We start from the raw sequence: 27,365 nt of genomic DNA on the forward strand, positions 1-27,365 counted from the left end.
TACAACCAGTTTGTACCATGAAATATAGAGCGAACAAGGACTATTCTCTGTAAGCAAATGAAATCCTTCTTAATGTAGCTTAATCTTGGCTTCTAGCTGAAACCAAAAAGAGTATGAATTGTGGCTCATCTTAATGGGAAGGTAGAGCTAAACTCTTAACAGTGTTATCTAGATTTCCTTGTTCTCTTCAGCTCTCATTTTAGCATTTCTCTAAATTCTGGCCACATTCCCTCTTCAGTTCCAAAAGCTTCCTTTGTATCATAAAGGTAGGGAGTGGAGTGAGGTTTTGGCATGTTTAAAGATTTTATTTATTTATTTGACAGACAGAGATCACAAGTAGGCAGAGAGGCAGGCAGAGAGAGGAGGAAGCAGGCTCTCTGCTGAGCAGAGAGCCCTATGAGGGGCTCAATCCCAGGACCCTGGGATCATGACCTGGGCCAAAGGCAAAGGCTTTAACCCACTGAGCCACCCAGGCACCCCTAAGTTTTGGCATGTTTAGTAGCTCCAGAGGGAAGATGATCTTCGTCCTGGCTTTCCTGTAAATAATCCTGGTGAAGGTTCTAATTGGCCTGGCTCAGGTAAGTGTGCCTGACTTCTGGCCCAGAGGCTGTGGTGTTCTTCTTCTCGGGCCAGGGTCACCTGTATACTGCTATGTGTTGTGACTGACCTTTGTAAGAATCAGTTGGTCAGAGTGAAAAGGCAATGGAAGCATGGAGAGGTTAAGTAATTTGTTCAAGGTGACACACCTAACATCTAGAATTCAAACTCAAGGGATTTTATTCCAGAATCTGTGCCAATGCACTTGATATTGATATTGTTATATAACATTTCTTTTGGTATAGCATGATCCTGGTATCTCTTTTTTCCATTTCTTTATTTTTTATGTGATTTTGGTCGGTTGTCATTGTGATCACACAACATGTTTGAAGCTGCACCAACCACCTTGGGCTTTTTAAGGGAAGCTTTTTGGAAGTGTGGAAATCATTACTGTGCTGGTCTCGTTGAATTAGCTATCCTGGAAACTACTACTTTTTATTTCTTGTCATAAGAAATACTACATCCCTCATTGTTCAACTACTTTGGTTAGATATCCTGTTATTTGTAGCTACAAACATTCTAACTGGCTCAAGACTCTCTTTCTCTGTAATACTTTCTTGAACCCCTCTATTGTTTTCCTTCTCTTTCTACAGCCTATATATCTTCAAATCCCAAAGAATGGTATAGTAGAAGAGCCTACGATTTCTCAGATTTAGGAGAGGTCAATGGGAGAAGAAAGGAAGGACTTGTGAGAGGGTGAGAAGGATAGATCTGCAGGGATGATATGAGATTAGTAATTTCCTGTAGGATTTTGATGTCCCCTATGAGAATATTTCAAGAAGAAGGTGGGCCCTTCTCAGTTGACTGATGTTAAAAAGAACACTGAAGGGTGCCTGCATGGCTCAGTGGGTTAAGCCTCTGCCTTTGGCTCAGGTCATGATCCCAGGGTCCTGGGATCAAGTCCCACATTGACAACCTGAATAGATTTTTGAAGTTTTGCATTATATTTTTAATCTAGTTGGGTAGGTTCTTCCTCATTAGCCATGTACTTTTAAAAATGTTGGGCGGGGTGCCTGGGTGGCTCAGTGGGTTAAGCCTCTGCCTTCAGCTCAGGTCATGATCTCAGGGTCCTGGGATCAAGTCCCACATCAGGCTCTCTGCTCAGCGGGGAGCCTGCTTCCTCCTCTCTCTCTCTGCCTGCCTCTCTGCCTACTTGTGATCTCTGTTTGTCAAATAAATAAATAAAATCTTAAAAAAAAAAAAGAACCCTGAAAAGTGACCATTGGATTTGATGACTTTAGTGAGAGCTATTTGGTAGTATGATGCTGGTAGAAGGAGACTGGAATGGGTTATAGAGGGAGAGGAAGGCGAGGAAATGGAGTGAGAATAGACCATCCACTGGAGAAGTTTGGCTGTGGAGGAGAGAAGAGGGGTAGGTGGATGCTGTGGGTTCTATGGAGATGGGGCAAGACTGGGTGTTGTTTTGAAATGGATGAGACTGGGCCATGTTTAAAGGTTGATTACGTAGGAGAGAAAAAATGTATGTTCCCACATGAAGAAACAGAGAACAGAATCAGAACCACAGGTGGAAGGATTGGCCTTAGACTATTTGAAGACTATTCTGGATCAAAACAGGAAAGGATAAGAGCAGGGAGTTAAATGGTATACTTGTTGCTTCCTAGATTTAGGAACATTAAGACCGTCACAATTCATTTTGGTTACTTTGTGTTACTGTCATATTTTTTCCTTATACCTGTTCTTACATATTTGAGATTCCTTTGAAAATCCTCATCTAGGATTAAAAAGAAAGAACTGTCATTCTAATGTTTTTATATGACATGGAAAACAATAGTTCAACTAACTATTTGTTGTAATAATAAAGACCAGAAGCAAAACCAAAGGCCAGGATCCTGGAGTCTTTCATGTTGACCCCTGTTCTATTATGAACTTTAAAATCTGTTTTACATCAGACACTGCAGGAAATAAAATAGGAGAACATAGGGAAGGAATATATCCTGCTAAGGTTGCTTAGGTCCAGGGTGATTGGTGATGTTCCCAAAGAGAAACAAACAGCAGTTGATGAGGATTTTCAGTAAAAATGCTTTGATGTCAGGGGCGCCTGGGTGGCTCAGTGGGTTAAGCCTCCGCCTTCGGCTCGGGTCATGATCTCGGGGTCCTGGGATCGAGCCCCGCATCGGGCTCTCTGCTCAGCGGGGAGCCTGCTTCCTCCTCTCTCTCTGTCTGTCTCTCTGCCTACTTGTGATCTCTCTCTGTCAAATAAATAAATAAAATCTTTAAAAAAATAAAATAAAAAAAATAATAAAAAAAATGCTTTGATGTCAGATAATTTTTAAAAAGAGAGAGAGAGAGATGCAGATTTTAACAAGTACTATTAAAACAAAATCCAGGTTAACCAAAGTTACATCTAAAAAGGAATGTTTCAGAGAAGTGAGTATAGGTAAAGCCATAGAGCATAAAAAAAGTATTCATAAAGTCTTTTGTTAGAATTCATTAAAAGTAATTTCTTTAGTCATATGAATTTTTTAATTAAGCATCCTTTTAAAAAAAAGTGTGGTAACTTGGGAGGAATAAGTTTTAATATGACAAATTATTCAGAGCCTACTTGGAGGTGGATATTCTGTATTTTACTAAATTTTCAAATAAATATTGTCCTTTTGTCCTGTAAAATTTTAGCTTTCCTGGTTTTTGTCTCCTCTTCCACTCCTATTATTTCTTTTAAAACCATTCATGGTGTGACGTTATCTACCTTTTTCTGACAAGGTTAGAAGTGCTGTTAATTGACGACTAGTTCCAGTGAATGTGGTATGGTAACAATTAGAGTAATGAGTAAATAACTGTACAACTGCAACACGATGCTTGCACAACCTGTCTTCATGAATCAACATTGGACACACACTAGACAGAACTATTCCCTCATGAGATGCTACACTGGACGTAAGGGTCATAGTTGGGAGGTCAAGAGATGTGCCCAAAGTGACTCACTCCAAATAATACATAGTCATTCAGTTTCCACAACCCTAATCTTTCCTTTTTAACTTGAGGAGATGGAGCTCGTGAAAAGGTGCACACATGCACACAGACTGTTACCCACCTGGTAAACACTGCTGCGTCGCTCAAGATTCATTTCAAGACTTATGCATTCTGTGGGGTCTTTCTGACTCTCCTTTCCTCCAGGAGAATTTATTTCTCCTTTCTTTACACTCCCAATCTGGGGAGAGGGGAAAAAGAGAATGAATCTAAACTACTCCATTGGTTATTAATTAGTTAAATTATTTATTATACTTGGGTATAATTCTAAAATATGTTTATAATCTGATTCTTGGGCAGGATAAGCCTGATTTCTTTGCTTTGCATTGTTATCAAAATCAATGTTGTATTTGGAAAGAATTAATAAAAACAACAATCAAAACCTGACTAGAGTCTGACTGGATATTTTAAACTTGTGAATAAGACACAATTAAAGTCAATGTAAAATAGACCCAGGCATTTTTTTTAAAACTCAAAAATCATGTTGACCTTCTTAAAGTATGCATCAGTTTTGTTTTCCTGAATTACTTGAAATTTTTTAATAAGGGTAAAATAGGGAGAGAAAAGCAACAATATCTTAATAGTATTTTATTTTATTTCTTTAAATGGATTCAAATCTTTAAAATTCTGATGCTGACCTGATTTTGAAAAATAATCATCTTTCACGTTAGAAAAATTTAAATTGCCAGTTTAAGCTTGTTAAAAATATTTTTATTGCATTCTTAGTAATTTCCCATGGAACATTTCTAAAGGCTCAGCAAAACATTTACAATTTTATAAAACCCTTTAAATTAATTTACAACTTAGCTATGAGCTTCTTTTTGGGAGACTCAAAACAGTAGGCGACCTTATATCCATAATGCGTATGCTTAAATGTTTTATTACGACGAAATGAATTAGGATGGAATTACTTAACTGCAGACTCCAGCATTTCATTTAACTGCAATCTGTTTGGCCCTTTACTTAAGCCAGTTTAATTCCATTTTATACAATCACAAGTTCAGTTTTGTGTGTTCTGTTTTGTTTTGTTTTCAACTGTGCCATAGCTTCAAGAACTGAATAGGAGAAAATGCTGACCAAATTTAGTAATTCTCATGGCATTTTATCCCATTGGATGTCTAAGAAGATCAATGTTGCCTCATAGTCTTGCCCAGTCTCCACTCCATGTGCACCCAATCTCATGTCTTCTTAATCCACCCTTTGTAAAAAATCTCAACTGTTGTTATGACAACCAACTGCGTGCAGGTGTAAACTGACAGCACATGGCAACAGCCATACATGTCTTCTACTTTCTGTCCCAGAGCATTTTACCCTTATTTTAGTTCTATTTGTTTTCTAATAAATGCTTTCAATCATGTTCACATGATGAGCCACGTAGTATTCTCGTTGCTTGTTTCTAGAGTTTAATTTTAGCTTTCATTTCCCAAGTTAACCTGGGGTTACTTAGAGAAGTCTTCTGATGTCTAAATAAATATTTGCCTTTATTTTTGCAGTTGTTGCCTGAAATGTACCCTGAGTGATTTCTGATTTGGGGTCCTCACTGAGATTTCCCTTGTGTGAAAGATTACACGGTCTTTTCAAATGACATTTCCATGGATACTGAACAATTTCTGTGTAACACAATGTTATATTGGAACTCTTTCTACCTCAGGTCTGGCTGACATCACAAACACTAAGAAGCAAGTATTCTCATATTCTACTATGAGGGGCTTATTTCAGTTATGTAACTCCTACAAAGAAGGGCCTGAAATCAGCTTTGCAATCCTTGCCTACCAAGAGTCCAGCTCACGTCAACTGCAGACCCAGACTTCAGCCAGAGATAGGTTAATAAAGAGAGGTGGGTGAGCGGCTTTTTCTGGAGAAAATTGTTGGTGGATGTTGAGTATCACCCACCCCTGGAAGTGGAAGATGAGAAATGCTTAAAATTTGCATAAAGTCTAGTGTGGAAGAGACTTTCCTGAGACCACCCAGACAGCTCGGTATGTGTTTATCAGACACATTCCTGAGAAATTTCAAGAATGCAAATTGTGTGAAGCTCCTTATGTCATCAGAGTAGAAAGCCAAAATGGATGGTAAGAAAACTCCTACTGACAGAGGGCCAAAAATGTGCATGTCTCCTGGTTAAGGCTGCATGTGCGGGAGTGCGCTGAAGCGGACATTGAGCTGTAACATTCACTACACTGAATGTTATAAATGTGAAAACTGATCAAAGGCAAGCTTTCCAAACTATTTACATTTTCTATGGGATTATAAGCCTAAAAAGATATTAATATAAAATTATTCAGTCAATTCAAATTAAGTCTTCCTATTAATGCCTACAGCACATGCATATTACTTTCAATAGTACTTTGGTAAAAGTCCCTCTATCACCTGGGTGGTGGTCTTCTCTCCCCAACAACAGTCTAAGCCATCACTGTGGATTGAGTCCCACACAATGACCCTTGTTAGTCAGAATGAGATCTGCATCTGTCTGGCCAGATTACTCTAGTGCCAGGAGAACTGAGGAACAAGTGGGGCCTTGTGGTGAGAGAAAAGTGCCTTTGAACTACAAAATGCCACATTTCCACCTATAGCAAGGAACTCCTTTTCTCTAATTGGTTCCCTAGGAGTATGGTTCCTGTTCAGACCCTTGGCTCTGATTGGCTATATGTAAACTCATCCTACTGTGTTACTCCTTGATGTTATTAGCACAGGTATATTCTTTCTGCTACCCACACCCATACTTTTTATAGCTATACCAATTAAACAATCTTCACTCAGTGCTACAGACAAGATACTGTGGTTGCGATTAGAATTTAGCCTCACAATTCATACACTCACATTCTTTAAACCCAACCAGGTGTGGATTCTAGGAAAAAATCAGCTGAGGTAATTTTAGCAATAGTTCCAGGTAACTGATCTGGGGTTGGGTTGAAGTGATCTCTGTGGAAAGAGGCCAGAAGCGTAACAGGACCAAAGATTGGATCATCAGGCACACTCAAGAGGGTTTGCTCTTAATTGTATCAAGGGGCCCACTGATTGGTATCCCCAGAAGAACCTGCACAACATCCTTGAAAGAAATACTGAGATTCGATGTCTTCCATAGCCAGAGTCAACACCAGTCAAGAAAGACTTTTTCTGTTCCTTAATTTTATTCCCTTCCCTGTTTCGACGTTGGAGGAGCCCAGTGAGTAAGAGGGAGAAGGAATAGAAGAATCTCAAGCTACGACAATACTACAGAAGTCAACCATACTTCCTGCTTTCCCACTGCAGGCTTCGCATCAAGACTGGAGACAGTTGGAGAAGAGGAAGAAGCGCTAACATTCAATAACGCCCTGAGTTTCATCTACTGCATAGGACTGGACATCTAGTTATTGAATTAAGTGTGAATTATGATTCAAAGGGTCTGAAGGACTTTTTAGTTTCTGAGAGTGATCAGAAAAATGATAGATTTCACTCCAGGAAAAAGGAAGACTAGCCCAACAGAGTGGTGGTTTGGGATGGAATTAGTTTCTTCCTAATTGTATCCTGAGTCTCACTTCCTCAGTGGTTGCCTTATATGTTTATAGGTCAATTTCTTTGTCATGCTATTCAAATAATTCCAACAGAGATTGGCAAACTACAGTCATAGGCCAAATCTCTATCATCTGTAATTGTGAAGTGTGGAAGAATGTGCCATCCCAGAATAAGGCTGTAGGAGTTCAGGACATGCCATCCCAAAATACGCACTTTGGTATTTTGATTATTTTGAACTGTGTGCATTTAAAATATAGTACAGGCAGATAGAGCTTTTCACTGTACTCCCCTTATTTGCTTAAAGATAAATCTTCCAAAAGGAACCTGATTGTTGTGGATCCCCTCCCCAGGACTTTCACTGACTAGATAAGGTTGACTCTTATTCCAGGAGAGGAGATTAGAAGTTGACACCTAGCTCAGACAGTCTTTGTCACAGATTATCATACTTCCCATCTATTCTCCGTTAAAAATCATTTACTCTTCCCTAAGAGGACCACATCCTGTTTCCTATTAAGATGACATTTAATCCTGAATTTTAAGCCACCCCTGTGAAAATTACTCACTTTTCCTGGGTATCTCTGATGTACACATGAGAAGTTAATAAACTTCTGTTAGTTTTCCTCTTGTTAATCAAACTTTTATTATAGGGGTCTTGGCCAAGAACTCACAGGGGTAGAGGGAAAATTAGTTTTCCTCCTCTACAGTTGAAAATAAAGTTTTATTAGAACACAGCCTTGCCCATTCAATTTTTGTATTATTTTTGTCCGCTATCACATTACAACAGCAAAGTCGAGTTGTGTGACAAAGACCGCCTAACCTCAGGTCCAAAGTGTTTCCTACGTGGCCCTTTTCTGAAAATGTTTGCCACTACTGATTTATATCTTTCTCAGTTTTAGTCACCGAATCACTTAATTTCTCCCACTATGTGAAATTGTCAATTTCCTTTGGTTTTTGCAACAGTTTATACTTTAAAAATTTCCAAAGCCTTGTGGCAGTTTCATGACCAATGTATTTTTTACGGGCCTCTGGCTTTATCATGTTCAATATACCTCCTTTTCCTTTTTAATGAACGTCACCTGAGATTCTCTTTTGTCCAATCTCAATAATTGGGTAACTGCTATCTTTGAGTTAATATTTGCCTAGTACTTCATTATCATCAATTGATTTTTAGTCTACTGCATTACTTCATAGATAGCTTTCTTTTTTTTTTGAAAAAAAATCTTGTAATTATCTTTTTAAAATACTTTGACTTGGATGGGACGCCTGGGTGGCTCAGTTGGTTAAGCAGCTGCCTTCGGCTCAGGTCATGATCCCAGTGTCCTGGGATCGAGTCCCGCATCGGGCTCCTTGCTTGGCGGGGAGCCTGCTTCTCCCTCTGCCTCTGCCTGCCATTCTGTCTGCCTGTGCTCGCTCGCTCTCCTCTCTCTCTGACAAATAAATAAAATCTTTAAAAAAAAAAAAAATACTTTGACTTGGAGAATTTAAAGCATGTGTGTGTGTGTGTGTGTGTGTGTGTGTGAATTCTAATGCCTGAATTTTTCCTTACCATATTGTTGTGTATCACCCATACTCTTCTGCTTTGTTGCAGTGTTTTTCTTAACTTCTTTTAACTTGATCCATGACACATATTTGTTCCTTTTTCTTTCTTTCATTTGTGGGTTGATGTTGTAAATCCTACTTCTCTGTGATTAGTGTATATTCTTAAAATCTTAATGTATATATGTAAACTCATTTTTCTGCTGTTATTTAGATTTAGCCATATTAATTTATTCCCTCCCACAGAATGGGAGCCTTGCCTACCTTTCTTCATCCTCCTCACTTGTCATTAGTAAATGTTGTGATAATTTGGAATAGTATGAGTAATATTATGAGAATATTATTTTTAAATGGTATCCTCAGTTATTTAGATTCATTAATTCATTTTATGAAATTATTTTTCTCTATCCATCTTTTCATCTTTTCCTAACATTTTCCCTTTTGCGAATCATTACTTTTTTTTTTTTTAAGATTTTATTTGTTTATTTGAGAGAAAGCACAAGTTGTGGGGAGGCACAGAGGGACAGAAGAAAGAGAATCTCAAGCAGACTCTGTGCTGAGCACAAAGCCCAACATGGGACTCCATCCCAGGATCCCAAGATCATGACCTTATCATAGTCAGACACTTAACTGACTGAGCCACCGAGGTGCCTTGAGTGTTCATGATAATAAGCTCTGTGAAGCTTACTGTATGTATGAAGAATGTGTATTTCATTATGAAGAATATATATTTTGCATGTATGAAGAATATGTGTTTTGATCTTTCACTTGAATATTTCCCTATCTTAACCATGTTCCTTTAAACCTGCTAAGTCCTCTCTGTACATATAGCCCATTAAACTTTCATCAGTGAAAAATTTAGTGCGCTGACTGGTTTCTCCCAAGATATTGAATGTGACAGGTTTTATATCTTGAAAAATCAAAGAGATTATATAATACAAATCATCTCTTATTATCATCTTAGGAAATTGTCTGAACACAAAAAATGTTGCCAAACTATAGATATATATTACAAATATATGTCATGCCCACACATATGCTTTACACACGGGAGAAAAAAATGCTTGTACAGAAGTCCACCCCTTATCTGTGGTTTCACTTTCCAAGGTTTCTGTTACCTGTGGTCAGTGGTGGTCCAGAAACGGCTTATATTTTTCTGGAATATCATCAGAATATCAATAGTAGCCTAACACTATTTCCCAATGCCTATGCCATTCACCTCACTTCATCTCATCAGGTAGGCATTTTATCATCTAACATCATCATAAGAAATGTGAGTATAGGAACAATAAGATATTTTGAGAGAGAGCAAAACACCACATTTATAATTTTTATTATAGTATATTGTTATAAATATTCTCTTTTATTATTAGTCATTGTTGTTAGTCTCTTACTGTGCCTAATTCATAAACTATCATTGGTATGTGTAGGGAAAAAAATCTATATGGGGTTCAGTATTATCTAAGACCCAGTGGGGGTCTTAGAACATATCCCTCACCATTTAGCGGGGACTAATGTAGTCCTTATGCTAGTTGACAAAACCTTTTACCCAGGTAATAAATTAACCATGAAAAGAAAGGTACCTAGATGAAGAAAAGTATAAAATTTCATAAATAAATAAACAAAAAAATTTTACTGATGAGCAAGGAACCTGACCATAACAAAACGTAAACCACTCCTAGATGGCGTTACAGTTGGGATGTGTTTGGTTGCAAATTATTATTAGAATCACCTGTGATCTTGTTAGAAATGCATATTCTCAGGGTGTACCCCAGAACTACTGAATTAGAATCTTAAGAGGTGGGGCCCAGGAATCTATATTATAGGCCTTCCAGGTGATTCTTAATCCACACGGAAGTTTAAGAAGCACAAGCGAAGGTGATTTATTGGTTTGCAAACTGGAAGTGTATTAAGTTCTGTGGCTCAGTGTATCTTTTTGCATTTTTGTTCTGCCTCTGGTCAGTTTCATTTTCATTCTGCTTCCCTTTGGGGATTGCCAGGCACTGCCAACAATGTTAGGGTTTTAGATTTCCTTACCCACTTGAAGAAGAAAGAAAGACTAGGTTACATATGGGGGCTCCTTTATAGAAATAAGGAAATTTCTTTCTCAAAAGCCCATTAAGTACTTTCTCCCTGTGCTTAATTGCCCAGTTTGGGTTGGGGGACTGGCCATAAATATGGGCCAGGAGATAGGATTATGCTGATCACTGGGTGGAACATGTCCTTCTCTGAGAGACACAGAGGGATTCAGTATCTCTCCAACCTGATGGGATGTATGGGGCATGTGTGAATGCTTGAATTCAAATTAGAGCTCATGCCATGAGAAGGAATAATAAATAATGGGAAAACAACCACAGCATCAACTCAATATCATTAAAATGTCAATCTTTCAAATGATTATATAAAATTAATTTTAAGTCTATCAGAATCCTTACTAAAAAAGATTAAATCTAGTCTAAAACTTAATAGAAAATTGCTTAACATTTTTATTTTTTTTAAGATTTAATTTATTTATTTGACACACAGAGAGAGAGATCACAAGTAGGCAGAGGAGCAGGCAGAGAGAGAGGGGGAAGCAGGCTACCCACTGAGCAGAGAGCCCGACTCAGGGCTCCATCCCAATGATCCTGAGATCATGACCTGAGCTGAAGACAGAGGCTTAACCCACTGAGCCATCCAGGCACCCTGTCCAGCATTTTTAAAAGTACATGGCTAATGAGGAAGGACCTACCCAACCAGATTTAAAATATAATGCAAAACTTCAAAAATCTATTCAGGTTGTCAATTTCTTCCTGATTCGGTTTTGGAAGTTTTTGGTTTCCACAAATGCATCCATTTTGTCTAGGTTGCTTAACTTATTGGCATATAACTGTTGATAATACTTTCTGATGATTGTTTCTATTTCCTTGGTCTTAGTTGAGATCTCTCCCTTTTCATTCGTAATTTCATTAATTTGGGTCCTCTCTCTTTTCTTTTGGATTAGTTTGGCCAATGGTTTATCAATCTTATTGATTCTTTCAAAAAACCAGTTTTGTTGATGTGTTCTACTGTATCTCTAGTTTCTATCTCATTTATCTCTGCTCTAATCTTGATTATTTCCCTTCTTGTGTGTGGGGTTGGCTTAATTTGTTGTTGATTCTCCAGTTCTTTAAGGTGTAAAGTGAGCTGGTGTATTCTAGATTTTTCAATTTTCTTGAGGGAGGCTTAGATGGCTATGTATTTCCCCCTTAGGACCGCCTTTGCCGTATCCCATAGGTTTTGGACCAAAGAGTCTTCATTATCATTGGTTTCCATGAATAGTTCAAGTTCTTCTTTGATTTTCTGGTTGATCCAAACATTCTTTTTTTTTTTTAAGATTTTATTTTTATTTATTTGACAGACAGAGATCTCAAGTAGGCAGAGAGGCAGGCAGAGAGAGAGAGGAGGAAGCAGGGTCCCCACTGAGCAGAGAGCCCGATGCGGGGCTCGATCCCAGGACCCTGGGATCATGACCTGAACCGAAGGTAGAGGCTTTAACCCACTGAGCCACCCAGGTGCCCCATGATCCAGACATTCTTAAGCAAGGTGGTCTTTAGCTTCCAAGTATTTGAATTCCTTCCAAACTTTTTCTTGTGGTTGAGTTCCAGTTTCAAAATATTGTTGTCTGAGAATATGCAGGGAATAATCTCAATCTTTTGGTATCAGTTGGGCCCTGATTTGTGACCCAGTATGTGGTCTATTCTGGAAAAAGTTCAATGTGCACTTGAGAAGAATGAGTATTCTGTTGTTTTAGGGTGGAATGTTCTGTATATATCTATGAGGTCCATCTGGTCCAATGTGTCATTTAATGCTCTTGTTTCTTTACTGATTTTTCTGCTTGGATGATCTGTCTATTACTGAGAGTGGTGTGTTAAGATCCCCTACTATTAATATTCATATCAATATGACTCTTTATCTTGATTAACAGTTGTCTTATGTAGTTGGCTGCTCCCATATTAGGGGCATAAATATTTACAACTGTTAGAACTTCTTGGTAGATAGAGCCTATAAGAATGATATAGTGTCCTTCTTTATCTCTAACTACAGTCTTTAGTTTAAAATCCTAATTTATCTGATATGAGAATTGCTAACCCAGCTTTCTTTTGAGGCCGATTGGCATGAAAGATGCTTCTCCATCCCTTCACTTTCAGTCTGGATGTATCCTTAAGTTCAAAATGGGTCTCTTATAGACAACATATGGATGGTACTGTTGTTTTATCCAATTTGCAGCCCTGTGCCATTTTATGGGAGCATTTAGGCCACTTACATTGAAAGTGATTATTGAAAGGATCAGAAGAATAAACATTGTTATAATGCCTATACTGCCTAGAGCAATTTATACTTTCAATGCCATCCCAATCAAAATTCTACCAGAATTTTTCAAAGAGCTGGAACAAACAATCCTAAAATTTGTATGGAACCAGAAGAGACCCCATATTGTTAAGGAAATGTTGAAAAAGAAAAACAAAACTGGGTGCATCATGTTGCCTGATTTCAAGCTTTATTACAAAGCTGTGATCACCAAGACAGCATGGTACTGGCACAAAAACAGACACATAGACCAGGGGAACAGAGTAGAGAGCCCAGATATGGACCCTCAACTCTATGGTCAAATCTTCAAAGAAGCAGGAAAAAATATCCAGTGGAAAAAAGACAGTCTCTTCGATAAATGGTGCTGGGAAAATTGAACAGCTACATGTAGAAGAATGAAACTTGACCATTCTCTTACACCCTACACAAAGATAAACTCAAAATGGATAAAAGACCTCAATGTGAGGCAGGAATTTATCAAAATCCTAGAGGAGAACATAGGCAGTAATCTCTTCAACATGGGACACAGCAACTTCTTTCAAGATATGTCTCCAAAGGCAAAGGAAACAAAAGCAAAAATGAACTTTTGGGACTTCATCAAGATCAAAAGCTTCTGCACAGCAAAGGAAATAGTCAGCAAAACAAAGAGGTAACCCTCAGAATGGGAGAAGATACTTGCAAATGATACTACAAAGTGCTGATATCCAAGATCTATAAAGAACTCCTCAAGCTTAACACACACAAAACAAAGAATCATGTCAAAAAATGGGCAGAAGACATGAACAGACACTTCTCCAAAGAAGACATGCAAATGGCTAACAGACACATGAAAAAATGTTCATCATCATTAGCCATCAGGGAGATTAAAATCAAAACCACATCGAGACACTACACCAGTTAGAATGGCCAAAATCAACAAGACAGTAAACAACACATATTGGAAAGGATTTGGAGACAGGGGAACCCTCTTACACTGTTGGGAATGCAAGTTGGTGCAGCCACTTTGGAAAACAGTTTGGAGATTCCTTAAGAAATTCAAAATAGAGCTTCCCTATGACTACTGGGTATTTACCCCAAAGATACTGATGTAGTGAAAAGAAAGGCCATCTGTATCCTAATGTTCATAGCAGCAATGGATACAGTCTCCAAACTGTGGAAAGAACCAAGATGCCCTTCAACCGACAAATGGATAAAAAAGATATGGTCCATATATACAATGGAGTATTATGCCTCCATCAGAAAGGATAAATACCCAACTTTTGTGTCAACATGGATGGGCTAGAAGAGATTATGCTGAGTGACATAAGTCAAGCAGAGAGAGTCAAGCATCATATGGTTTCACTTAAGCAATAACACAGAGGACACTGGGAGATGGCATGGAAATTGAGTTGTGGGAAATTGGAGGGGAAGACAAACCATGAAAGACTGTGGACTCTGAGAAAAAAACTGAGGGTTTTGGAGGGGAGGTGGGTGAGGGGTTGGGTGAGTCTGGTGGTGGGTATTATGGAGGGCATGTATTGCATGGAGAACTGGGTATGGTGCATAAACAATGAATGCTGGAACACTGAAAAAAAATCAAACCAAATGAAAAAAAAAATGACTGAAATCAGAGAAAGACAATTATTATATGATCTCTCTGATACGAGGAATTTGAGAGGAAAGGCAGGAGTTGTGGGGGGGTAGGGAAGGAAAAAATGAAACAAGATGGGATCGGGAGGGAGACAAACCATAAGAGACTCTTAATCTCATGAAACAAACAGGGTTGGTGGGTGATGGGAGGGTAGGTATAGGATGGCTGGGTTATGGACGTTGGGGAGGCTATGTGCTATGGTGAGTTCTGTGAAATGTATAAGCCTGATAATTTACAGACCTGTACCCCTGGGGCAAATAATTCATTGTATGTTAATTAAAAAAAAATAATAAAAATATGACTAAAAAAACCTTCAAAAATAAAAATTGTATACCTAGAAAACTTATTGAAATGAAAATAGACAATAGATTAATGGAACTGAGTAAAGATCCAAAATGCATAAATGGGAAGAACTTAATATATAATAAAGATGGTATTTCATTCTTATCATTTGATAAATACGTTCAACATAATTAGCCACCCATCTGTATAAAAATATATTATTTTTGTTACACCATTTACAAAAATAAATTCTAGGTGGGTTAAAAATATAAATGTAAAAGATACTCCATATTCACAAAACAATTAGGAAACTATTTGTATAACCATGTGGTGATAAGAACCTCAGAAGTAATAAAGGAAACTTTATAGGAGAAGATTAAGAGATTTGATTACAAAGAAATGTGAACTTTCTACATGGAAAAATATACCACAAAAAAGTCCAACAACAGATGAGAGACTGAGAATAAATATTTGTAATGCATACAGAAGTAACAAATAAATTGATAAGTACATAAAAACCCATAATATTTGTCAGTAATATAAACCATCAAGTCACAGAGGAGGGAAAGTCAATGGAAGAGAGATAGTAATATATGAAAAGATGATTAATTTCACCAACAGTCAGGAAAATGGGAAGAAATAGCAGTGACTGGGTACTTTGTTCAGTTCATGCATTTGGCAAAAAGTATGTGTATGTTTAATATATAGTGCCCAGCACTGATGAGAAGGTGGGGAAATGGGAATTCTTATACATGCTGGCAGAAGGATGAAATACTATGAGCCCTTTGCAACAGAATTGATAGTAACTATTAAAATTAAATATATATTTACATATACTTATTATATTACATGCATATTTATATATACACATATACCCCCCCAAACACATACATATATATCCTTTAACCAAGTAATCTCAGTTTAGGGAATCTATCAGATAGAAATAAAACCACAAATATATAAAGAAATATGTACAAGAATGTTTATTGTAGCATTTTATAAGTGGCAAAAATAAATCAGCAAACTATATTGTCAATTAATAGAAGACAGGTTGAATAAATTAAGGTACACTCATGCTGGGAAATGCTACACAACCATAAAAAAGGAATGAGCTTATTCATTATTCAGTCCACAAACACTTAACATATACCTACAGTGTTCATGTCCTGTTATAAGTACTGACATTAAAGCAAGTTCTACAGGAAAGTCTACCTTTCATGACTCACGTACTAGGGAGGAAGAGAAATAAATAAGAAAATAAAAAGATAAGGTAATTTTAGAGACTGATTGTATACTAAGATTAAAGTAAAACAGGGTGCTATGATAGGAAATGATAGATAGGGAGATCAGCTAAGACCTGAACAAACTGCGAAAACCCCATGAAGATAATGGAAAAGAATATTTTAGGCAAAATGAACATCTTCCTTGTAACACTATCAATGGATCCAGAGGGATGGTCAGATAATACTAAAAGAGAAAAATAACAGGAAAATATGGCATAATGTGATCCAATTTTTTTGTTTAAGAAATTGGAAAATTACTCTCTAGGTTGGTATGTATATGTTTTTTTAAGTGAGCATAGAGAAAACAAAAGAATAAATCATGTTAATATTAGCTAACACAGGAGATAACATTGGAGTGGGGAGGTGTGGATATAGTTTACTTTTTCTTAGTAGATGTCTGCTTTGGGTTCATAGCAGCAACTAGATTTTGATTTTATAGTTTTGAGGAAAAACTATAATCTAGGTATTCAAATTATTTTGTAAAAATTTGGCATGTAGGTCATTTCTACTTGGAGATTCATTTCTTTAGTAATGAAAAATCTTGTATCTTTTACTATTTCCTTCCCATTGCTCTCTCTAACAGTTCCTTATGGAACAGCTGTAAATTGGTCATGCAGCCTGGCTACTCTGAATTGCTATTAATTATTTCCAATTAATACTCAAGACTCCACTAGGGCTGATGCCTGCTTACTGTCGTGTTGAATATAGGTTTTCAAAGCTTGAGCCACTTCCACCCCCATAGCTGTCTTGTGTAGATATTTTTGGCTATTGTTTCTTTGGCTTTCTCTCTTTTCAGAATTTTCCCTCGAAGTTTCTTCTAAGTACTCCCTCCTTCTCCTGATGTTACGTTTATCCCAATCAAGTTCTATGCCTCATTAGTCACATCCCATAATGTCAGAAGTGCTTTCAAGCAATGTTTTTCAGTGCCTTACCCCCGAAGCCACCACTATCTTGTAACTGCTTTCAAAGAACCAAAATGTCTTGGTCAATTCAGACAGCTATAACAGAATATCTGAGACCCGTGGCCTACAAACAACAAATATTTCTTTCTCACAGTTCTGGAGAGTAGGAAGTCCAAGATCGAGGTACTGGCAAAGTCGGCATCTGGTGGGACCCCGCTCTCTGGTTCATAGATGGCTGTCTTCATGCTACATCCTCACATGACAGGGGGGGCCAGGGAGCTCACTGGGGTCTCTTTTATAGGGTACTAATCCCATTCCTGAGCACTCTACCCTCATGACCTAATTACATCCCAAAGGTCCCACCTCTTAATACCAACACTGGGGGTTAGGATTTCAGCATATGAGTTTGGAGGGAACGTTAACGTTCAATCCATAACACTGAATAAATTTTGTGCTGGGGAAAGGTAGATGTTCAGTTTATCATCTTTATCCAACCTCCTGTTCCTTCTGCCACCTTAGAATTTACATGTCAGCCTTGCACAATAATTAAGGCTAAGTGGGAGTACTGGCAAAATGACGTGGTTTTAGAACACAAATAACTCCTTACATTTCATGCATTCCAAGTATTTATACTAGTTCTCAGAGTTTCCTTCTATTGCAGTTTTTATTATCCTGCCTACATTTTTCCTCTTAAAGCCATTGGTTTTGAACATGGGCAACCATGATTACTGAGGGCACAGCTACTATAGCTAGAATGTTGGGTCTTTCATTCCTACTTCAACCAGAAGTACTTAGTTGTTACCCATTCAATATTGTGTGTATCTGTTTAAGGTCCGGTCAAAAAAAAGAGAGATGATTTTAAGAAGAGTTAGAAAAGCACCTTAAGAAGGAAAACAAAAGCATTCATAATTCCTGGGTTATCTTTGCTCACTCCCAATGTTCTTGATCTTTTCTTATTTCTATTTCTCCTATGACCTGCCTTCCAGATGCTTACAACTCCATGTGGTCCTCAGATTCTAAAATCCATTCAGACTCAGCTTTGCAATAGGTATGTCCCTAGCAATCCAAGATTACCTTTGTCTGCTCCCCCACTAAAAATGGAAATTCCACTAGAGCATCAGATTTTATCAAAACGTTACTGAATTATCTGATTAAAAATTCACATGCAGATATTAAAAGTGTATAGGAAATCCCCGGGAAGCATGTTGCCTTCTAAAATTGGATATTATCTTATCTCTTGTTGGCAGGCATGTCTGTGTCTATGCAATCCATTCTTCTCCTCCCCTTGTCTGTTCAGTGACCTGACATATTCTTCCTATTGAAAAAGTAGGATGTATAACACTGCAAACTCTTTTTATGGGTCAAACTTAGTGATACTCAAATTAGTGAAGTTCTTGATGAAGTTTCTAGAGGTCTGTAACAAAATGAGAAAAATAAGGCCACTAGAGCACATTTTCATAAAGTCGAATTGATTCAGTTTGTAGAACTGCAATTTATTCTGTGAGGTGTGTCCTGTCTTAACGAAATAATTATTGTAGTAAAAAGTACAGTTGATCCTTGATCAACATGGGTTTGAACTGCATAGATCCATTTATATGCAGATTTTTTCAAGAAACAGTATGGTACTCTAAAGTATTTTTCTTATAATTTCTTACTAACATTTTCTTTTTTCCAGCTTACTTTATTTTAAGAACACAATGTACAATACATATAACATATGAAGATGTGTTATCGACTGTATGACTGGTAAGGCTTTTTTTGGTCAACAGCAATTAGCAGTTAAGTTTTGGGGGAGTCAAAAGTTACAGCAGATTTTTGGCTGTGGTGGGTCAGTGCCTCTAACTCCTACATCAATATAGGGTAGGCTATATTCTTATTCTGACTGACAAAGCAGAATTTCCTGTTGTACAAATCCCAATTAAAAAAATAAATCCATAAAATACCAAAGCCTTTCAACCCAATATATGCTAAGCTTTTAGGGGGAAAGACTTTGTCTTATTTTGTATCATATCCCTCCTGCAGAGCTTAGAGTCATACTATTGAGCCTACTATTTGAAGAATTGAGTTATGAGGTAAATAGGGTAAGCCAAACCTTTTCATGCCATCCTTAGAGTTTATGCTGATCTGTATTTGCAGAAACCCTATTAAAATTACATGTGATAAATTCTACTTCATATAAACCTCATGCTATGGTGTAGGTCTATGAGTACTCTATTTTTTCCCCATTTAGAATTAGAATCTCCCCAATTAGAATCTCAAGGGAGTTTATTCATATGGTCCCAGAGAATCGGCAAGATGATCTAAGTTTTCTGCCTCCCCATTTCCCCAGATTTTCATTTCTAAAAAAAATCCCTCATAGCATATTTAAAACTTTCTACCATCTTTCTAAAACAGGTTCCCAGCCATCAAAATTGGGTGTCCTTTTACTCTAGCTGACTAGTTTCTTATCTATCTTTATATGTAAATTGTGCTAAATTTAACTAAGAAGACAAGGGGGTCTAATTTAAAATTCCTATGGCTCATTAGTCACATCCCATAGTGTTGGAAGTGTTTTAGGCATTGTTTTTTCAGTCCTGGAAAAGTTGTAAATGTACAACATAACATGTCTTGTTAGCAATGATTCTTTTCCCCCTGAGAAACTTAGCAAATGACCTGAAGAAATATTTGTAATGTATATCTCACTCACTATCTTACTAGACTTTTGTGTTTTCTCAAGTTTAATAAAAATATCCACATAATTTAACTTTTGCCAATTGAGATTTCTTGGCTTTTCCTTCTAAAGGAAAATTTTGTTCCCTTGGTTAGAACTCTGACCCCATAGAATGCACATTTTTCCCTTTTGAGGTCATTTAAGTACTTGTTTTCTCTCCATTTCAGTTAGTTCTATCTTGCAACAATGGAACAAAAATTCTCACGTACAGAATCCCTTTAATCTTGTTCTTCCTCTTTTCACCCTGTGCTCAGTCTGGTTGTCTGCTCCTCCTAGTGAATACAAGACTTCTCCCAGTTCCCCATGTTCCACCCCATGGAAGTACATGACAGTGATTATCCTTAATGTAGACTGTCATTTTAGAGGACGTGAACAGAACAAGACTGTGGATATTAAAATAGTGGCACGTATGTCTCACTTACTTATATCAATGCATTAATGAATGGCTAAAATATTTAGCAAAGGTCAATATCAGTGAATAAATTGTTGGATGTTCAAACATGTCTTTTTTGTCAGTTGCAGTTAAATAAAAATGCATGTATGCAAATTTTTGTGTAGTTGGCCTTTGATCATTAATGACAAAAGGGGCAAGACTACAGCATAGATGGCCATGGGAAAGCATGATGCCTCGGTGCCCTTAGAACACAGGCAAAAGACCTTGAGAGTTGAGACCATGAGCTCAGTTGTCCTTCAGTGTCAAAGGACCTCCCACTATCTGGACCCAAGCTCCACATCAGGCTCCCTATTGCTCTCATGCCGTTGCACATGCTATCCTTGAAATTACCGATAAATCTCTAAGGCCCTGTTATACTTTAACATTTCTTTCCCTACATCAAAAGGTTATGGTTTAGATTTACTCCCAAATAGAAATATCTATGCTGTCATTAACATTTGTATCTGGCAGTGTAGCTTCATGGCTTCATGCATCTTTCATTCTAGCTAATATTTATTTATTTATTTATTTATTTAAAGATTTTATTTATTTATTTGACAGACAGAGATCACAAGTAGGCAGAGAGGCAGGCAAAGAGAGAGGGGGAAGCAGTTTCTCTGCTAAGCAGGGAGCCTGATGTGGGGCTCGATCCCAGGATTCTGGGATCATGACCTGAACTGAAGGCAGAGGCTTTAACCCACTGAGCCAACCAGGTGCCCCTCATTCTATCTAATATTTATTAGCTGCCCATCGAACATGTTTATCACTACTTTTTATGTATACTTGACAAAAATTTTCTATCTTCAAATTCTGAGGTCTTACTGATGGCTTTTTAGAAATACCTGTGCTCATACCATCAAAAAGGTTTACTCCTCTATACATGTTATGATGATAAGGATGATAATCCTTCAAAGTTATGAAAACTTCATACATTACATAAATAGTAAAGACAGCAAGTAATTTCATTCATGAGAATATCATGGAGCTAGTTTTCTTAACTAAATAATTTTTTTCAGTTATATTGCTTTAGCAGTAGATGGTTGACTGTTTCCAATTTACAAAAATTATTTTTTTTCTTGAGTGAAAATGTTAGAAGATAATTTTCTAACAAAAAGATGAAATCATGATTATAATATGATATAAAAGGAACATGTGTCAAAGATTTTAACTTATTGATTGATGAGGGAGCAAAACTGATTTAAGGAAAACTCAAGTACCACAGGCTCATTTCAAGATAACAAATACTAAAATGAATTTACAAATGGATGTAAAGTTGGGAGAATTAGGGATGCCTGGGTGGCTTAGTCAGTTAAGCATTTGGCTTTGGCTCAGGTCATAATTCTTGAGGTCCTGGGATCGAGTCCCACATCGGGTTCTTTGCTCAGTGCAGAGCCTGCTTCTCCCTCTGCCCCTCTCCCTGCTTGTGCTTGCTCTCTCTCTCTTTCTGACAAATAAATAAATAAAATCTTTTAAAAAATTAAGAAAATTTGTCAGTATGCACAGGTCAGTATGCATGGGTCAAATGGATTCCATCAGACACATTTGTATCTTTACAGACAGAAATTATTTGCAATATTATTACTTTTTAAGAAACTAATGTTTATCTCTACAAAGTTGTGAAATATTCTGGTCAAAGAAAAAATAAATTGTACCTTCCTATTGGATCAGTTAAGCTCTGGAAGCTATGATGTTCCACTGAAAAGATACCCAGTGATTTCTTTCATCTATTTCAGTGGAAAAAATATCTAGTGATCTCTTTTATCCATAATTTTCCCTTCCTTTGTGATCATAATAAACTCAAATAAAGATTATTCTTGATCACAAAATAAAGACGGCTTGGCATGATTACTCGCATATATGCAGTAAAAGTCTTAATTTACTATGTATGCCTTCTCAAGATTATGTTGCAAAATCCAGACCCACGCAGTATTGAACAATCACAGAATTAACTTCTTTCTGCAAATTGTCATAAGGACTCTCAGACTGGATTTTAATTTTAAAGACTTCTATTATGAGAGTATGGCTATTACATGAGAGTATGAAACCAAGCCAAAAAACCTTCTTTATTCCAGACTTCACCTGCAGTATCTATATATTTCGATGAATTTTTCTTCTCTGCAAGTCCCCAAAACATCCTTAGGTGTTTTGGCATGCCAAGAAGTGAACTTTCTTACCATCTCTAACACTGGAACTTTATAAGCAGTCTCTCCGAGGGGACTTTCTAGGTATCAGCTTTATAGGTAAAGTCAATCATGGTTTCTTAAAAGTGGCTTGTCACACCTGATTAAATTATTTTCAACTCTAGCACCCTATACGAGGACATACGTGCATAATTAATTTTCTTGGTAGAAATAAGGACAGATTCTTACTGAGCCTAGGTAAGTAATTGAATTAACATGAACAGTCAGAAGACTTAGGACCTTCTGGAGAGGGTCAGTGGAAAATATTTTTAAAAGTTTCATTTCAGTTTACAAAAGCCATCTATCAAGTTGTCATCCTTCACTGGATTTGGGGTTACGAGTCTCATGAAGTTGTTTAATTCGTGATTTAGCCCAGTCTGAAAATTATCTAAGCGATGCCATCAGAAGCTCTTATGCAAAGGTCTATTCTTTGAATCATCAATAGTGTGAAGTCCCTGGTATAGTGCTTTTCTGGTGATCTGACACCGTCTTTGTTGAGGACAAAAACGTTGGTAGCTTATAGCAGAGACAATCATCAGAGTAAAACAAAGACTGTAGAAGACAGAGACTTAATTGCTATTGTTAATCTATTACTGAAATTTTCAAGTGTGAAAGAATTAATGAGAGTTCCTAATAAGAATCTGTAAGTAACAAAAATGTGGGTTGTTTCTGTGGCATGCAAAAACATGATAATAAACTAATCACAAAAATGGTTGTAGATAAACTGTCTCTAGAGGTAACTGATTGAGCCCATTTTCAAAAAGTCAATGAATGTTACACTTAATTTATAAAACAAAATGAAAATAATATTTATAGAGGATAACTCTGGGACATTGTATACATAATACACAAAGAATATACTGGGAATCTGAGGTAAAGAGATTCAGTAAGTAAGGAGGAAGTCTTAGACATCTGTATTTTTATAAAACTATGAATAAGTCTGATATATATCTTTACTTAAGAACCACTGACCTTGCAGATACTAGACCCAAACTAAAGAAGTATTTTGTGACCAAGTTAACAAATTAAAATTTGTTTTTAATTAAAAAATAAATAATATTCATAATTAAATATTAAAATTAATTAATTAAGTTAAATTTAAAAATGATGGCCAATGACACTATATTGCATCTAATATCTTCAGGCAAATCACCAGAACTATGACAAATACAGGGAAAATCAACTGAACTATTTCATGAGAACTTTGATTAGTATTTCCCTGATCATAAAAAGTCATCGGTGACAGTAAGGGTTTTGAGCCTCACTATTCACGGATTCTGTATTTATGAATTTTCCTGCTTGCCAAAATTTATTTGTAATCTCAGAATTAACTCTTAAAGATGGGCAAGTCCTAGTTGAGGTCAAACAAGGAGATACTCTGCCTTATTTTTTAGCTTTCATTTGTAAATGCACAATTTAATGCTAACTTTTTCATATTTTTTCATATTTTTCTGCTCTTTTATTGGTGATTTCACAGTCTAAAATGAACCTCTTATGGCAAAAAGGGAACAATAATAGTAACATGTTATAACTCATTAAATAAAATTAGATTTCATGAGTCCCTGAGAATAATGGTTACAGAAACAAATAAATAGAAAGAGAAGAGAATATTGTTCCTTACAGTCAAGGCCTGGCTAATAAATATAAAAGGAACAATGGAATTAGGAATTATTTCACCACTGTCACTGTAAGCACCTATTAAGAAAAGAAAACTGTACAGTAAATCAAGGGTGGGGCAGGGAGGTTAGGATGAAGGTCCCAATATTTACATAATCTTGACAATCTCCCCGTGAGTTCTTTATTACAGTTGATCCTCATTATTCATGGATTCTGAATTTGTTGATTCATCTACATGCCCTTTAAGGCCTCAAGCAACTGGGAAGTGATTCACTTGGGGAAATTATTTTGGGTCATCCTCTAACTCTAACATCTGTCCTTCCCCCCCCCCCCAGTTTTAGAGACACCTTAATCTCTAAAGTTTGGGTTTCCATTTCTACACAGAAATAGATTTTAGTGCCTTGATGTGACCTTCTGACCCTGATATATCACAGCCTTCATTCTACCCCACCCTGTGATTCTCTCTAACAGACTTTCTGGGATTATGGGTGTGACCAAACACATAGGCAGACCCATGAGCTGGAACAGGCATGGTGGCCCAGTCCACTTCAGCCTGTTAGTGGCAGGCCACATGGTATAGATGTTTGGTCTGTCTGTGTTCACTGTTGAAAGAATTCCGCCTTCCCTTTAGTAGATGACATATATACCCTTATTTCAAGTTTTTAATTTTTGTCAACTGTTCCTGAGCCACCTTGTTTCATTTAGTACTGATCTTCTCAGCCTCATCAGTAGTGACATTTTCAACAACTCCTCATTGTTGGGAGGGGCCCTGTGCATTGTAGGATGGTTAGCAGCAGGCCTGACGTCTACTCAGGAGGTGTCAGTAGTACCCTCCAAGTAGTGACAATGAAAAATGTTTCCACACATTGCTAAAGGTGTCCCCAGTTGAGAACCACCAGTTAAATTCTTTGTTTTGAATCTTAATGGCCACTTTCTTTGTTTTGAATCTTAATGGCCACTTACTAGCTAAGTAATCTTGACCACAATACCAAACTCGAATATCCTCAGCTGTAAAATGAGCAGACTATCTGATACAAATAATTGTTTTTTAAAGTACTGTATTTTAATTTTATTTATTTGAGAGAGAGAATGTATGTGTGGGTATAGAGGGGGTAGAGGGCGAGAGAGAGATTCTCAAGCAGACTCTGTGCTGAGCACAAAGCCTGATGAGTGGCTTGATCTCATGACCCGGAAATCATCATGATCTGAGCTAAAATCAAGAGTCTGAGACTTAACCGACTGATCCACCCAGGGGTCCCTTGATACATGTATATATACATGTAGGAGATATATGTGGAGATTCATATATATAAGGAGATATGAGTTAATGTATTTCAAGCCTTTGGTATAGCAACTTGCGCATGATAGGCACTCAAATAAATGAAAGCTCTTATTATTTATTATTGATTATAGATAGTTAAAGGAATAAGTAATGGTCAAAATGAACATTTGTATGCTACCTTGAAACACAATGTTATCCCATAGACCAATATTTAGAATAACAAATTTTAAAAAGTGCTTATTTTTGTAAAAGGCCTATTTAAACCATTTTGTTTATTTAATTACCCTGAAGCCCATGAGGTTATAAAAAGAATTTTCCCAACACTTTTTGAGGTCTTTAGTCTGATATCTAGGATGCTTTAAATTCATGTGCAGATTTGTCATTAAAATACTCTCATGAGGCTTTTGATGAATTAGAAGACTTTGCCTATTTCATCATAGTTAAACTTCCCTAATAGAAGATGGAAGTTCTCTAAGGCTGATGCAGTGTCCTATTTATTTTCTATACAGCACACAAAACACCATTCCTTTCAATGAACTCAATTTTCTCAGTATACCTCTTTCTGGGAGAATCTTGTTGAATTGACACTGAATATTGGAGAGCATTAGTTTATTATGTGGGCTATCTTAGGTAGTTAAAGAAAATATATCAATATATCTCAACAAAGGTAAAAGCAAAAAAATTTCAAATAAAGGGTGCTGAAAGATCTTCTCATTCTAAAACAACACAGTTTCCAGAAGGTCTCTGTTTAAATTAAAATTTATTTTCCATTAATATATATTAATATATTATCCTAGTGAGGAGTACACAGGGCAGTTTGGTGATAATGGGGCATAAGGGGGATATAAATGCATTTAGAGCATGATATATAGTCTAAGAAGGGCTTATTTTAGTAATTCAAGCTGATAGATCCAACTGGAAACTCTCATTTCCAGTTCTATGTGTCTTATATGTCTCCTGATGGTGGTGGAAAGTTGGAGTCATACTCATCCCTGGAGCACCAGGGTCCAGGCTGGGCAGTGGGCATAGTCTCTGGAACTTCAAGCTATAGACAGATGCTGGGGAAGGAGCAACACTTATAGAAGTAGCCTCTTGTGAGAGTTTTTAATTCATAGAAAGATAAATACAATAAAGAGAGATTTCTAAAGTTGAAGAAACCAAAGAAAGACCAGCCACATAGAGATATCAAAAGCTTCAGAATCCAAGAAAGCTGGTGTAGAGGAGGATGGGAGCTATGAGCTGAAGCAATTCTCTTGAGTTGAGCTATTTGCCAAGTTGGATTTTTGTTGTTGTTCGGTTCGCTGTTTTTCTTACGTTTACTTATTTGTTTAAGGCAGAACTACACTTCCTATTGGAGATAAGGGTTGAGAGCCTACTTCTTTAACATTCAATACATGTTCACTGAAAAGATCACTACCTGCCAGGCAATTTTTTAGGTGGCAGAGACACAATGGCAGCTCTATTCAGAACTGGTTCTTGCTCTCATAAAGTTCTCCAGTGAGTAAAAGGTATAAGTCATCATATGAATATGTAGTTGCATACAAATTAGCTGCTAATCATGAAAAGAAATGTGTTCTATTTCAGTAGAGAATAGGGTAACTGGATCCACTGTGGTGGTGAAGATGGTATGGAGGTAAAAATCAGGGGAAGCTTTCCCAAGGAAGTGGTTTTTTGTTTGTCTGTTTGTTTGTTTTTGTTTTTGCGGAGATTCCATAAATGTGTGAGCAAGCAGCAGCATTCCAAACAACGGGAATTCATGAGCACAAAGACTGGATAGAGCAGTGCAGCAGGACTCAGTAAGTGGAAGATGGTCAGGAAGGCTAGATCATGGAGACTAAGGGGAGGGGAGTACCTGGAGACCATGCAGGAGGGTACTGGCCATCAAAGGGATCTGGATCCATATCCTAAGCTTATTAGATAATCATTGGAATTATTTAAGAAAGAGTGAACGATCAGTTGTGTAATTTACAAGCATCTGTTTGGCAACTCTGTGGTGACTCAAGGAAGATTCTTGGTAGGCTATCATCGTTCTTTGGCTATAAAATGATAGTGACTTGGATTAAAGTGAAAGCATTTGCAGCAGGATCCATGGTTGAATTGG

Source organism: Lutra lutra, chromosome 1, assembly GCF_902655055.1.
Source record: "Lutra lutra chromosome 1, mLutLut1.2, whole genome shotgun sequence".
Taxonomy (NCBI): Eukaryota; Metazoa; Chordata; class Mammalia; order Carnivora; family Mustelidae; genus Lutra; species Lutra lutra.